Genomic DNA, 14,177 nt, shown 5'->3' with positions numbered 1-14,177 from the left:
TTCAGAAGGGAGGAGGTACTTGAGATCAAATTGCAAATCTGAGATGGATCATGGAAAAGGCAAGAGAATATTAAGATTGCAGCAAAGCTTTTGATTGTGTTGATCATGAATTGATGTGGATTATGCTGAGAGACAGGGGGGATGTTACTGTGCACTAAACATGAAACTACAGTAAGAACAGAGAATGGAGAAACAGAATTAATAGTTTGGAAATGGAAAATGGGTCAGACAGGGGTTCATTATCTTCCCTTACTTGTTCAATCCATGTTGTGAGTACATCATGATGAAATCAAACTTGGATGATACAGAGGCTGGAGTCAGGATTGAACGAAGACGGATCAATAATCTAATCCTGCTCCATTGGCTCTGTTGCTGATGATACTGCTCTGTTGGCAGAAAGTAAAGAGGACTTGATGAAACTGCTGCAGACAGTGAACAAGGAAAGTGAAAACACTGGTCTTTATTTAAACCTAAAAAAAGACCAAAACGTTGTCAACGAAGAAGATCGACATGTTCAGATTGGGAGAAAATCATGTGGAAATCGTGGAAAGTTTCATTCTCTTGAATTCTAAGATGGAAGTGAGTGTAAAATGTGGAAGAGAAATTAATAATAGATGGTTAGCATTGAGAAGAACAACAATGTCTGGATTGACATGGATCTGGAATGACAAATATGTGACCATACAAACCAAGAGGAGTCTTGTGTTTGTTTTGGTATTTCTAGTTGCAATCTGTGGTTGTGAATCATGGGCAGTGAAAAAGAGAGAGGTAGCAAGAAGATTGACTACTGTTGTTGTTGTTGCACATACAAGATGGTGTACTCTTGGGACGGAAGCAATCAAAAGCTCAGACAAGAAAGAGAGAGAGAGAGAGAGAGAGAGAGAGAGAGAGAGAGAGAGAGAGAGAGAGAGAGAGAGAGAGAGAGAGAGAGAGAGAGAGAGAGAGAGAGAGAGAGAGAGAGAGAGAGAGAGAGAGAGAGAGAGATGAAAGAGTGGGGATTATTTGGACCTTGACTTGCATTGAGGGGTACAGCCACTGTGAAGGGTCATCCACAGTTGTTGTAGATTGACAGTTTTGAAATGTGGTGTTGGAGACTAATGTTAAAATTCCATGAACTGCAAGAATAACAAACAAATCAATGTTTGAAGAAATTAGACCACCATGTACATTATTATTTCGTATGCAGCCTGTGGCTGGTGGTTGCATCATTGCTGGGAGCGCAGTTGTTCTGCTGATGCAGTGCCCACTGTTTCCAGTAAGCTCGTACTCATTTTGCCAACATCGGAAGGACAACAATACGAGTTAACCCACCTGGTGTTATTTAACAGCCCGATAGGGGCTGAAACTCCAGACCCTAACATATTAAACCAGCCACCATAACAGTAAAGCCAATACTAGGCTTACCATGTATATTAGAAGCGCTGATGCCAAAACAAAAACTGTCATACTTTGGACACATTATGCGTGCAGAAAACGAAAGTCTGGAAAAATCAACCATGATGGGTATGGTTGAGGGACGAAGAGGAAAGGGCAGACCTTGCAGATGTGCTGGATGGATAGGGTCAAGGCTCCAACCAAGCTGTTACTGGCAGAGCTTTGGGGAGCAGTGCAAGATCAGAATGTTTGGAGAAATCTGATCATGAATGTCACTAGAAGTCGGACACGACTTGACGGAACAAGATAACTTGTCAATAACAAAATAAAGTATTAAAGTGACCCCAAAGCATTTTGGTTCCACAACTGCAATTGTTGAATGCAGGATGAGAGACAAAACCTACTAGATTTGCAGATTTGCAGATCTAGCCTACTAGACTACTAGATCGTTAAAACTAGATTTGCAGCCCAACTTGCAAGCTGTGTTCAGCATTTTGTCTTGTTTGGTAATATGTGATGCGACCACTTCTGAGCAGCAAATTTTACATGGAATAAATATGTTGGAATAGATTTACAACTTTTGTTTATTTCACTGAAAGTAGTGCTCCAAGGACTGTTATAATGGTTTCCTTCTTTTTTATGTTTCAGGATCTGAAATGCAGATTCAACAAGTCCCTGGTGGCAGCAAAGTGCAAAGGATTTCGATACATTCAAAGTCGCAATGAGACAGCCCTAAAAATTGCCGTTGCTGCAATTGGACCGATCTCCGTCGCAATCGATGCTTCATCTATTTTTTTTCCAGTTTTACAAATGTGGTAAAACCATGGGACTGGGAAATAATACATTGTGGTCGAGTAGCCTGGGGTTGTAGGTGTTCAGCCAGGTGGAACAATTCCAGACCAAGTCTTTCTGGAACTAGCTGGCCAGGCCTGACATTTGACAGAAGGTGGCAGCAATTTTAAATTTGTTTAGGATGCCAGCGCTAACTTCCTTTATCTCCATGAAAGATACCATGGGATATTTAATGTCTATCAATGCCTCAAGTGCTGGTAGACAGGTCCTCCGGCTTAATGTCATTCCGATGGATGGTACACATGCTCGTGCCTCATCCAGCATGCGAAACACCAGACCAGGGTGACGTTATTGCTTGGTCAACATTCAAACCCAGACTTATAGACAGCTCAAAAAAAGTGTGCATACCTCTAAGCTATCCTGCCACCACAAGAAATCCACTGTGCATCACAACAATGAAATAAAAAATTAATTGGAAGACCAATACTTCCAACAATTTAATTATCATTTTTCATGAAAAGTGTAAACTGATGGATTTGCATGTTTGCTTACCTGCAGGTGTTTATGATGATCAATCCTGTAACCACCTTCTAAACCATGCTGTCTTGGTGGTTGGATATGGTGAACTGGATGGAAAAGACTACTGGCTCGTCAAAAACAGGTAATTTTAGGCTCACTCTCATTTACTTGAATTCATTTTTCTTTCTTGGGAAAAATAGTTGACTTTTAGGTTCCTTAAAACAAATACACACATTTGATTTGAAGAACGAGTTACCTTTTGTGAGTCTACCTTAAGGAGACGGTATAATCAAATTTTTAAAACTGAAAATATATTCCAACATCAGGTCCGTGATCAATCTTGACCTTAGTTTGAAAAGTTTGCCATTTATGCAGCAACTGCAACTTTAGTGAATTTCACACAGGCAGAGAGGGTGTGTAATGAGCATCTGGCATAAACACATTTTCTATTTGCTGTGAAAGTTAGAATCATAAAACACATCTTCTCTACTGTTTAACCAAGCAGACAACATATTATAACATCCTATAAGCAAACCATTACCTTCATTCATTTACAGTTACCTTTCCACTCATCAGCCGCCGTACACCGAGGCGATGATTCCTTCAATGTCAGCTTTTAAATACAAAGCACTGTTGTGATTGTTGGCAACAGACATTAGGAGGATAAAAATGTTTGTAATCTGGACAATCACTTATGTGCTCAACATCTCTTGGAGGAAAAATCACTTCCAATGAGGAAGTGAGAAGAGAAGGTGAACAGAGGACGGCTTCTTCAGGACCATCAATAAAAGAAAATACAAAAGATTAGGGCACAATGTAACATGTGAGTGAATGAGACTCGGCTAATAGTGAAGAAAAGAGGTCGAGGAAGAAGAATGTGTGAAGACAATTGGAAATAATTATGGTTAGGCTGCAGAAGTACACGACAGATACATACATTAGTCACCAACCAAAAAGGATGGAAAATAAGGAAAAACTTAAATTTGTATCACAACTTCCATTCCTGGGAAAACACTTACGGAAAGTTTTCGTGCTTCTCTTTTTTGTTCTTTTCTTTTTGTTAATTTCGGGGGCATGAGCTGCCTTGCCCTCGTTTTTACGAAAGAGAAGTAGCTGCTGACTTTGATCTTGTCTAATGTTGGGTTAATGGCCGTTATACCTTGACTGCTTGACTTTGTCGGTATTGGTTCTACAGTTTACCAGGTAAAACAGCCCCTTGCCACTAGGTATCCTGATCAGCCATGACATCTATTTTGTTTGAGCCAAAACATTATAGCCAAGCATCAGGAAGTTTTGGGTCATAATTTTAACAATAAATGTAAAGAGGTAAATTTATGTATTCCCTGTTTTTTTTTTAGCGCACCTGGCACGTAGATCCAGGGAGCTTATGGGATGGCACGTCGTCAGTCCGTCCATCCATCTGTCAGTCCACAAACACTTGCAACTTCTTCTCTGAAACTACACACACGATTTCGATGAAACTTCACCACAACCTTCATCACCCATGACGTACCAAAGTCTGTTCACAGCATTAGAAAAGGCGGGGTCTAAGGGGTTTTACGGGGGGGGGTTGCCCCCCAAAATAAGTATTTTGTCTCTTCTCAGAAACTTCGCACACAATTTTGATGAAACTTGACCACAACCTTCATCACCCATGACGTCCCAACGTTTGTTCACTGCATTGAAAAAAACAAATCCATAGGTGTTTACTTTCTTCTCCGTTGCATATTTTGTGGGTTATCCACACCCACCAGTGGTTTCCTGGTTTTCTTATCCAGCCGCTACCAGATGAGCGCCCAGGGGTATTGCCCCTATTTTTGTGCTGGATCCCTAAGCTCCATAAAAACCCATATAAGTTTAGGTTTATAGCAGGTGCTCGGCAATGTACTTTGAAACAGTTGACGGTTATGGTTAACTCAGGTTTACGAGTGGTTGGGGAGAAATTTCGGAAATACTGTATTGTTGAGCAATCAGGAAGAATTCTGGTATGAACACTTTCCGGAGTATTAGTTCCACTTTAGAGTTGGGCTGGAAAGAGGGTCCAGAGGTACACACCTGCCTCGAAGCTGACCTGCTTCTCAGCTGTCTAGCCTGGGTTCAATTCCTGACTCAGCTATAAACTGTCATCCCAGTGTTTCATAGGCAAGGTGATTCATCAATATGTGTGTGCTGTCCCTTGGATGGATGTTAAATGAGAATCCTGGCTGCCAGCATTTGTTGGTGGATGTTAAGGATCCCATGGTGTCCTTTGAAAAGAGTAGGCAAGTCATCGCTGGCACCATAGCCAAATTCCAAATTCCAAATTCCTGCCCTAACAACCTAAATGTCAGGCCTGGCCAGGCTGTTCGTGAAGACTCGGGCCAAGCTTCCCCTGGCCGACCCCACAATGTGGGATAATAGTGGCCATTAATGAAGAAGAACAAGAAGAAGTTCCACTTTAGAGTTCTTAAATAGGATTAGATTCTTCAATATTAAATCTGTTGATGTTTTTGATTTTTCGACCTCGTATACAATTTTGGATTTAGCACTGGTTAAGGATGCACTCTTTAGTGTTGTTGATAAAGTTTTAAATGCTTCCAATGAGTTTTTATAAATCACGTTTGATGAGTCATTCTTTTCTAAGAAAAATATTTGGGTTTTAATTGTTTTGACCAACAGAAATGTAAAGATGCTGTTAATTTTATTATATTTCACACTTTTGAATTTTTTGTGGGAAAATATTTCAACAAATAAGGCATTCCAATGAGAGTGAACTGCCCCCCTGATAGTGGACATTTTCCTTGTTTATTTTGAGGTATTGAGACACATGAAATATCAGAATAACAAACGGCAAATGGTCAATAGACACAAAATGGTGAGAAAGGACAATAGTTGTTGAAGAACAAAGGGATGTTTGACAGCACAAAAGGAAGAATTGTGGTGACGGGGGGGTAATGTTCCTTAATTCTCTTCCTTCTTTTCCCAACATCGCCACAAACTTTTATAATTCCATCATAATGCAACACAAAAGCCCCTCCCAAAAGTATCAAGACAAATCTGTTCACACCTGCCTTTCAAGGGAGCTCAGAACTCAGAAGTCCTATAGTTTTTATACCTTGGGTCTACTTTGTACCTTGGGTCAACGCGCTGCTCCGACGCGTGCTCCCATCCCTGACCTGGGTCTACTGGATCTCGTCAGTCGTGTTATGTAAGGACAATAAGGATGTAAAGTGAAACATTCGATAATCGTCAAACATGATAATTCTCAGCATTTGGAATTTGAGTTTAGTTCCCTTCAAGGTCCACATAATACACATTTACATTTTCATGTACAGTATACTTTAGTTTCGTTCATGAATAAGTTTTAATAAAAGAACAAGTTATCTTGCTTAACTCATGCAGACAGTTGTTACAACATGCGTGCGAAGCGAAAAGCAGGATTAAGTAATTGGTTCACTTCTGTCTGTCCGCATGGTCCACAAATGTCAGTTTATGATGGAGGACCAACTTAATTTCACTTGATTGTTATATTTTGAACACGAATCGGAACATGAATCACAAAACGAACCTGCAGGTTAGCATTAGTTTGGCTCTGAATTTGTCCCAATCGCACATGCGCAGAGAGGAGTGACATAATTTTTTTACTCTGTCTGTTTGGCAGTCAAACAAAATTGAAAATCATTCCGAGCAGGAAACATTGTTTTTAAGGATGTCATAAAGGACACAAACAACAGGCATGAATAACTAATGTAATGTGTTAAATATGGTGATGTAATAGCCACTGCGTGAATGGTGGTAAATTTCTCGAATCCGTTTGTTTATACAACTTTTACAATGTTTATTTTATTTAAATTTGATTATATATTTGAACACTGCAGAACACAAATCGCCTTCTAATCGCTTCCAAAAACCTCCAGTTTTACAGTACTTGGACATGTCATATAAGGCGGTATATCAAACTACATAAACAGCTCTAAATTTCCGGATTCTTTTAATTCTTCCTTTAAAATCATTATTATAGTTCAATTGAATTGCAGCCTATACTTTAACACAGCAAAGGGTAAGGTGTTCTATGAACTCTCTAGTTGTCATATTGTTGACATAAATTATAAAGGAAAATATTCACCAAATGTCCGAATGCATATCCATCTTGTGTTTGCAGCTGGGGTACATGGTGGGGAATGAACGGATACGTGCTTATGAGTCGAAACAAGAACAATCAGTGTGGAATAGCAAGTCGTGCTGTTTTTCCCCTCGTCTAGGTATGAATTTTTAAAGTTTACTTGTTGGGATTTTACTCCATCATTAATTTTGCAGATTTATGAACAACCACAAAAACTACAACAAACTGCTCAGCACATCTCATTATTTTTATCAGCACATCAAGTATTTTGTTGTTGTATGGAATAGACAAATGACACACTGATGTTTCTTTCTGAACTAATTATATGCTGTATATATTCGCACCTTGATATTGTGAATTCTCACCCGCCGGTGTGCGAACGACCGCGTTTAGCGAATGGCGGCCGTCTCGCCCACCGAACGGACAATCCAGTCGTGGTTTTCCAGATCAACGCCGGAAACCAGCCACGGGTGTGTTTTTAAGCACACGACAGCCTAGTCAATATTCCACCCACGCGCGACAGGGTCAATCGCCGAATTGTCGATATACCTAATTATTCGCGCGGGCAGACTACCGAGAGACTGTACCTCAACGGGGCCGCTTGGAAACGAGCCGCTTAAGCAGCTTGCTTCCTTTTGGGATAACCGAGCGGGGTATTATCACGCAGTCCCGCTGGACCCGATCACTTTACCGGCTATTTAAAAACCAACTATATTCCGAGTGCAAGATGGCAGCTCAATTAAGGGAAGAGGACGCAACGAACGGGTTAACATTTGAACAAGAACATTTATTTACAAAGCACACGTAAACAATGATGCAGTCATGCAGGTATGTAATTATGCAAGGCCGAACATGTATGCAATTATACAAGGCCAACACGTATGACAGGAGAACTACAACGGTTCTACACAATCACTTAACAGTTTTTACTACTTAGTAGACACGGGCCCACGGACACACGTACGCACACACACACCCAAGAAATGGTGGCTGAGACCTTTAATAACGGGCTCCAGCTCGGAGGACAGGTGAGCTGAAACCCAGAGCCTATCTCGAACCTCTCCACCTCGTGTGGTCTTCAAGTTGTCCGGACCAGGGCTCCAGCGAGAGCGAGCTGGATCCAATCGCCGTGAGCCGCGATCCTTCCCGAGCTCCTGCGAATCCTCCCGTGCTTCTCAACACGTGCTGGTGAGACGCGGCACCGATCCTTCCCGTCGATGCGTCGCTTCCCCGAGGAACAACCTCCAAGAAGAGGCCGATGAGTCGCACCAAGCCGGGAACCAAACGGAGAACAAAGAGCTCCACGAACCAAGAAGAAGAAGAAGCCACCATTCGCAGCTCGAGCCGAGCAACCGGCTCAACTTTCTTCCAAACAAAGCAGCTCTCCAAAAAGCCTACCGAGCCAAGAAGGACCCGAAGGTCTGCTGAACGACGCAGAACCCGAACAAAGAAAGGATCTCCTCTTTATCCTTCTCCGCCCCCTTCCCCGCGCCTGGTGTGACTCATGCCCTCGTGATCCATCCCCCGCTCAACCACGGGTGGGAGGGAGTTGTTGACGTCATGAATCACGGGACGGCTGGGCTCTTCTTCCTCTTCACAGAAGATGGGGAGGGACATCTCCATTGTTCGCTCCCTAACAATTAAATCGATCCGCAGCGCATCTCATCGATTTCTGAACATTTAAACAATGGAAGGTGAGCTATCTAGGGAACATGCACTTATCGACATAGCTGATTAAAGGAACCTGTATGTTGTGTGCAATCAAATTCCAAATTCGTAACAATATAAAGAGTGTATCTTTACTATAAATTATTGCACAACATGGTGAACTCTTGTGAGGACGGGTGGGTTTAGGATCGTTCATCTTAACAAAACATCCGTTTCAATCAGGATTTATAAATTTAATTTATCTTTCTTTTTCACAATTCATAAAGAATCTTGAAAGAGTTTGATACATGTACTACTGTACAAGGAGTTCATAAAACAAGGATGTATCTTCATTAGACCATGTATTTGCTCACCTTTTCTCCAAACATGCATCATGCCCCAGGGTTTTCCTCAGAAATAAGTGGTCAAAAATTGTCTGTAAACTGACAGGGGAAATATATTTGTTATGTACATAAATAGGGTGACATTTTTCACCCTCCCACATGCTTCATACTTTCCCCTTCCCTTGCCTTATTCCGAGCTCCTAAAAATATTTTCCTTGTCTCCCAACACTTTATTTTATGGTTTTAGCCTCACCCTCTCTCCCCTTCCCACCTTACCACATCACCATCACCGAGCATCACCTACACTAGCAGATGATGTAATATATAGATCGAGCCAAAACAAACTGAATCGATTCACCGTCAGTCAAACCATAAATATTTATGAAACGAAAAATTTCACACTTATGGAAGAGTAATAATTAACGAGAGTAATAACTAACGAAGCCAGACAACAAAGAAGCTAAAAGCACGAGAGGAATGGCCCCAGAACAAATAATACGCAATTTTCAAAATGACAAAAAAAGTGACGAATACTTGTTGTTCCACGGATTTTAACCATTATGGGATTGCCTCGGTGTGAGGATCAGATCATGAACCATGTTCTACACAGAGCGTCGGTGCTGCTGAAGCAGTTTCTTTGGCTATGGTTACAATCCTGGGCAGGTCACCAATCTGCCAGGAATTTGTATTTTGGCCACGGTGCCGGTGATAGCTGCAAGTGCAAGGACCAAACTTTTAAACATTTCAGGCTCGATATTCTGCAGTGCTTTGGGGGAAACCCTGAAATACTGCATCTGACAGGACAAAACAACTTAGGTACTCGTTTGAGGAATTTTAGCTTTGTGCTTCACATGAGTACCATGAAGGTCTTGGTCCATCAATCTGAAATATCCCACTGATAATCTGAAGCACCCAGGAAATGTCATATCAGCAAGGTGTGGTGCTTACAAGGCTCTGCCACCTATATTCTGCCATAGATCCCTCTTCCTCTGCTCAGAGCCGGACTATCGTTAAAATGGGCAAATGGAGAGTATACATTGCTCACAACAGGCTGAAAGCTTGCTCTAATGGGATGATGACTCGGCAGCAAAAGCCATTGCAATGTACTGTTGCAGAACTCCACATCTCACAGAGTGATTGACTTTTGACTGTGGGGGAAGAAGCGTGAATTTTTGGTGTCAGGCCAAGGTGTTAGCAATAACTCACTTACTCTTTGTGGAAAGACACACACGTGGGATCACCCTGCCTATGAAGCACCAATCCATCCATTCATTGGGACCAAACTCTGTGCAGAGCATTGGTGCTGCCAAAGCAGTCTCCTGGGCTATTGAGCACAATCCTGGACAGGTCACCACTCCGACACAGGATACTCAAATGGCTCAATCATCCCAGCAAGGTGGTACTCATTTTGCCAACCACAGAAGGATGGCAGGCTGAGTCAACCCCACATGGAATTAATTCAATGAAAGAGCAGGATTTTAACTCAGGACCCTAGGATCCCAAGCCCACCACACTAACCATTAAGCCAACACCAGGCATATGAAGCACCAATCTGACAGTTTATAGTTGGGTCAGAATTCAAATCCAGCCCTCTCTACATGTCCTATCAATACATGTGTCTCTCTCTCTCTCTCTCTCTCTCTACTCTTCACAGAGCACTGTTGCCACCAAAGCAGCTTCCTCAGCAAGGACTATACTGGGGTGGTTTGAGCCATTCCAGCAGTAGTCAGGGCAGGAATTTGTTATTTGGCCATGACACCAGCGATAGCTCAACTACTCTTTGTGAAGGACACCATGGGGTCTTTAACATCGACCAACTAATGCTGCCAGTGGAAGGCAGGACCCCCTTTAATGTTGACGCAAGGGACGGCACACACCTTGAAGAATCACCCTGCCTGCGAAACACCGGGATGACAGTTTATAGCTGGGTCGGGATTCCTACCCAGGCTTGATAGTTTAAAGGCGAGTGTGTTTACCTCTCAGCCATCCTGCCAGTAACTCGAGTTTAATTTTCTCTAATCAAATGCTAAACTGTTCATATCTTGAATGTTTTTTTTATTATCCTGTTTTTCAGTTTCACACAATCATGGCATGAAAGTGGAAGTTGCACAATGTCCATCCACTCCATAACCTCAACTTGCTTTTCATTTACAACCAATATTTCATTGTATTTGTGTTCAGTCATCAAACCGAAGATTGTAAAATATAAAAATAGGATTGTAGAGTCAAGAAGCGTTTTGGAACAGCAACGTGTCACACAAGAAGCCATCTACATATGACGTACACTGTAGTGGTGAAACTTTTTCACCCCTTTTTCTACCCCTAGCACTCTACTCCGAACATTCCCTTACCCTTTTTATCCCCTCAATCCTTTCCTTTTCACGCTCCTCCTTTCCATACAGGTGGTATATGTAGATGGACCCCTATGAACAATACCAATTAAATGGTCTAACTGTCAGGAATATACAATCACTTATACAATGTTAGTACTGGTATTTTTCACATTATGCAGCTGTTATATTTTGTAATCATTGTTTGATTCTCATTTCATTTCATTAATGTTTAATCATCATGTTGTTTTACTCTATTTTAATCATCATGTTATTTTACTCTATTTTAATCATGTTGTTTTACTCTATTTTAATCATCATGTTGTTTTACTGTATTTTAATTTTGGTAATGTTTGATCATCATGTTGTTTTACTGTATTTTCATTTTGGTAATGTTTATTCAACATGTTGTTTTACTGTATTTTCATTTTGGTAATGTTTATTCAACATGTTGTTTTACTGTATTTTAATTTTGGTAATGTTTTATAATCATGTTGTTTTACTCTATTTTCATTTTGGTAATGTTTAATCACCATGTTGTTTTACTGTATTTTCATTTTGGTAATGTTTATTCACCATGTTGTTTTACTGTATTTTAATTTTGGTAATGTTTGATCATCATGTTGTTTTACTGTATTTTCATTTTGGTAATGTTTATTCAACATGTTGTTTTACTCTATTTTAATTTTGGTAATGTTTAATAACCATGTTATTTTACTCTATTTTAATTTTGGTAATGTTTAATAATCATGTTGTTTTACTGTATTTTAATTTTGGTAATGTTCAATAATCATGTTGTTTTACTCTATTTTAATTTTGGTAATGTTCAATAATCATGTTGTTTTACTGTATTTTCATTTTGGTAAAGTTTAATCGTCATGTTGTTATACTCTATTTTAATTTTGGTAATGTTTAATTATCATTTTGTTTTACTCTATTTTCATTTTGGTAATGTTTAATCACCATGTTGTTTTCTCTATTTTCATTTTGATAATGATTAACCATTTTATTCTCCTCTTATTTCATTTTGATTTGCTCGTTTTATTCTGCATAATGCAATAATAATTGTTCTGGAAAAATAATAAAAACCTGTTGTTGACTAATTCCACAAGTCCACTGACACTTGCAATGGCCCCCCAACCCTCCAAGAGCATGTAGTTGGTACAAAACCGGCAGGTGAGTGAAAATTAATTTGTACAACATGTAAAAGACATTTCATAAAGGCAATCTCTTTTAAAGGCAACCATAGAAAATGTATCCAGCATTGGTGATTGAGAGAATTTGGGAAGGTTGGTATCACATCAGGACAATACAGTATGTTGAAATAGCTTTACACTGCTTATTAACATGGAACTACAAAGTGCATCAATTCATGGTAACAACTGGTACAAAGCTACTTTAATATTGAGCACAAGCAAGCCATGTCCACAAATATATCACCTTGGGAGGTTCTTGAAAAGAAGAAGAAGAAGAAGGAGAACCAATTATTTCACATCTTCAGACGCATGCAGCTTTCGAAGCAGTTTTTCCTTGATTCGGGGGCACAATCCTGGAGGGGTCGCCACTCTGGCGCAGAATACTTGAGAATGGCTCATTCTTCCCAGTAAGTTGGAACCAGGGGTGGATTAACTGTACTTGGGGCCTTAGGCTAATTATATTTTGGGGCCCTTTTCTCTGATTTGTATTTACAATATATGTACTTGTGCAGTAGCCTACATAATTTATGTATGTGGTACTTAAGCTAATTGAGAAATCGACATAAAAGGCTAGTTATATTTTGAAGCCCTTTTTCTATAAATTTTATTGATAGTACATATATATATATTTACAAGATTTACACATAAGGTACTGAAGTTAATTGAGAAAGGAGCATCAAAGAAACTTAACACATTATATTTTGCTGTTTGTCTAAACAAAACAGTATGAAACAGATTTTACTTTAGGATCTATAAAATGTAAAATAAAACAGGGGATTTACATGTTTGTGTAAAATGCCATATTTGATCAGAGTCCAAAGATTCCAAAGAAGTTTGCCTTTCGAGCTTTCTGTTTTGTGAAATCTCGAATTACATCATCGAAACTCAGTTCCCGCAAAATGTCACTTTCTATGTACATCAGTGAGAGCATCTTCATCCAATCTTGCTTCATGTCTGCCCCAGCTTTATCCTTTATAGGCTTCAGCTCTGAAAACTGCGTTCACAAGTACAGTTTGAGCCCATGAGGCAAAGATAGATTTGAAAAGCTATTTCCACATTCACAGACATCTTTCAATCCATGTTGCAAAACCATTAGATATAGTATCAATTCACTGTTATAGTCATTATTTTCAGCCTTGTTCTGGAAACCATCTATTCCAGCAGCAGCATATTATGCAAATTGAATATTATTGTCTTCCATATATATTATATATGGCTGACAATGATATTCATTTATCACACTCACTCACACCCCTCAATAGCTTACAAGTTACAAACTCGAAACATATATATATATATATATATATATATATATATATATATATATATATATATATATATATATACGGTACCTCTATCCAAGAATATGAGTGTGGCACAGTGTTACTGTAGTCACATCAAGTTGTCAACCCAAAGATACACAGCCTGCTCTGGCTGTTCCAACCTGCTCCGAGCAGAGTTGCTTGATTCCAAAGGACGTATAATCAAATTTGCACTGAAAATCGCCAATCCACTCAAATTAAATCAAGTAAGCAAAAGATTTGACAAATTATCGCTAGTGCTATTATATGTGTATGTAACCTTCAATAATCGTAACTTAGGAATTTTTTTGCCAATACCGTGTCATGCACCTTTCATCAGTGCCAATTTGTTCTTACTTTTACATCATGAACTTTGTTCCATTTACTTGTCCAACCAATATCATTAGGGTAGATGTGGTTTTTTGAAATCTGGTTTCTAACAAATCATTTTGCCCCACACTACTACCGGACTCTTGAACCTCCCCCTCGGGGGACGAGCAGGGAAAACAGCCTTAATGAAAGGGTAATGACACTTCTTTGCCTGGTGGCTCGCTATTTACACCGTCGTGGAA

General features: G+C 39.9%; 1 pseudogene across 1 annotated transcript in view; it reads left to right on the top strand.

The window, feature by feature from the left end:
• The window catches only part of LOC147010508 (cathepsin K-like), a 36,877-nt pseudogene extending 25,502 nt beyond the window's left edge, over positions 1-11,375 (top strand). Inside the window, exons 7-10 of the transcript XR_015052229.1 lie at positions 2,023-2,189; positions 2,725-2,827; positions 6,827-6,926; positions 10,853-11,375. The product of XR_015052229.1 is annotated as a cathepsin K-like (transcript). The remainder of the gene's footprint in view (positions 1-2,022; positions 2,190-2,724; positions 2,828-6,826; positions 6,927-10,852) is intronic.
• The last annotated feature ends 2,802 nt before the right edge of the window (positions 11,376-14,177 follow it).

The sequence above is a fragment of the Eptatretus burgeri genome, chromosome 16, assembly GCF_056783735.1.
Source record: "Eptatretus burgeri isolate ZD-2024b chromosome 16, Ebu_testis_v1, whole genome shotgun sequence".
In the NCBI taxonomy this organism is placed as follows: Eukaryota; Metazoa; Chordata; class Myxini; order Myxiniformes; family Myxinidae; genus Eptatretus; species Eptatretus burgeri.
The sequence above is the reverse complement of the archived record's forward strand: the minus strand, read 5'-3'. Positions and strand labels throughout refer to the sequence as shown.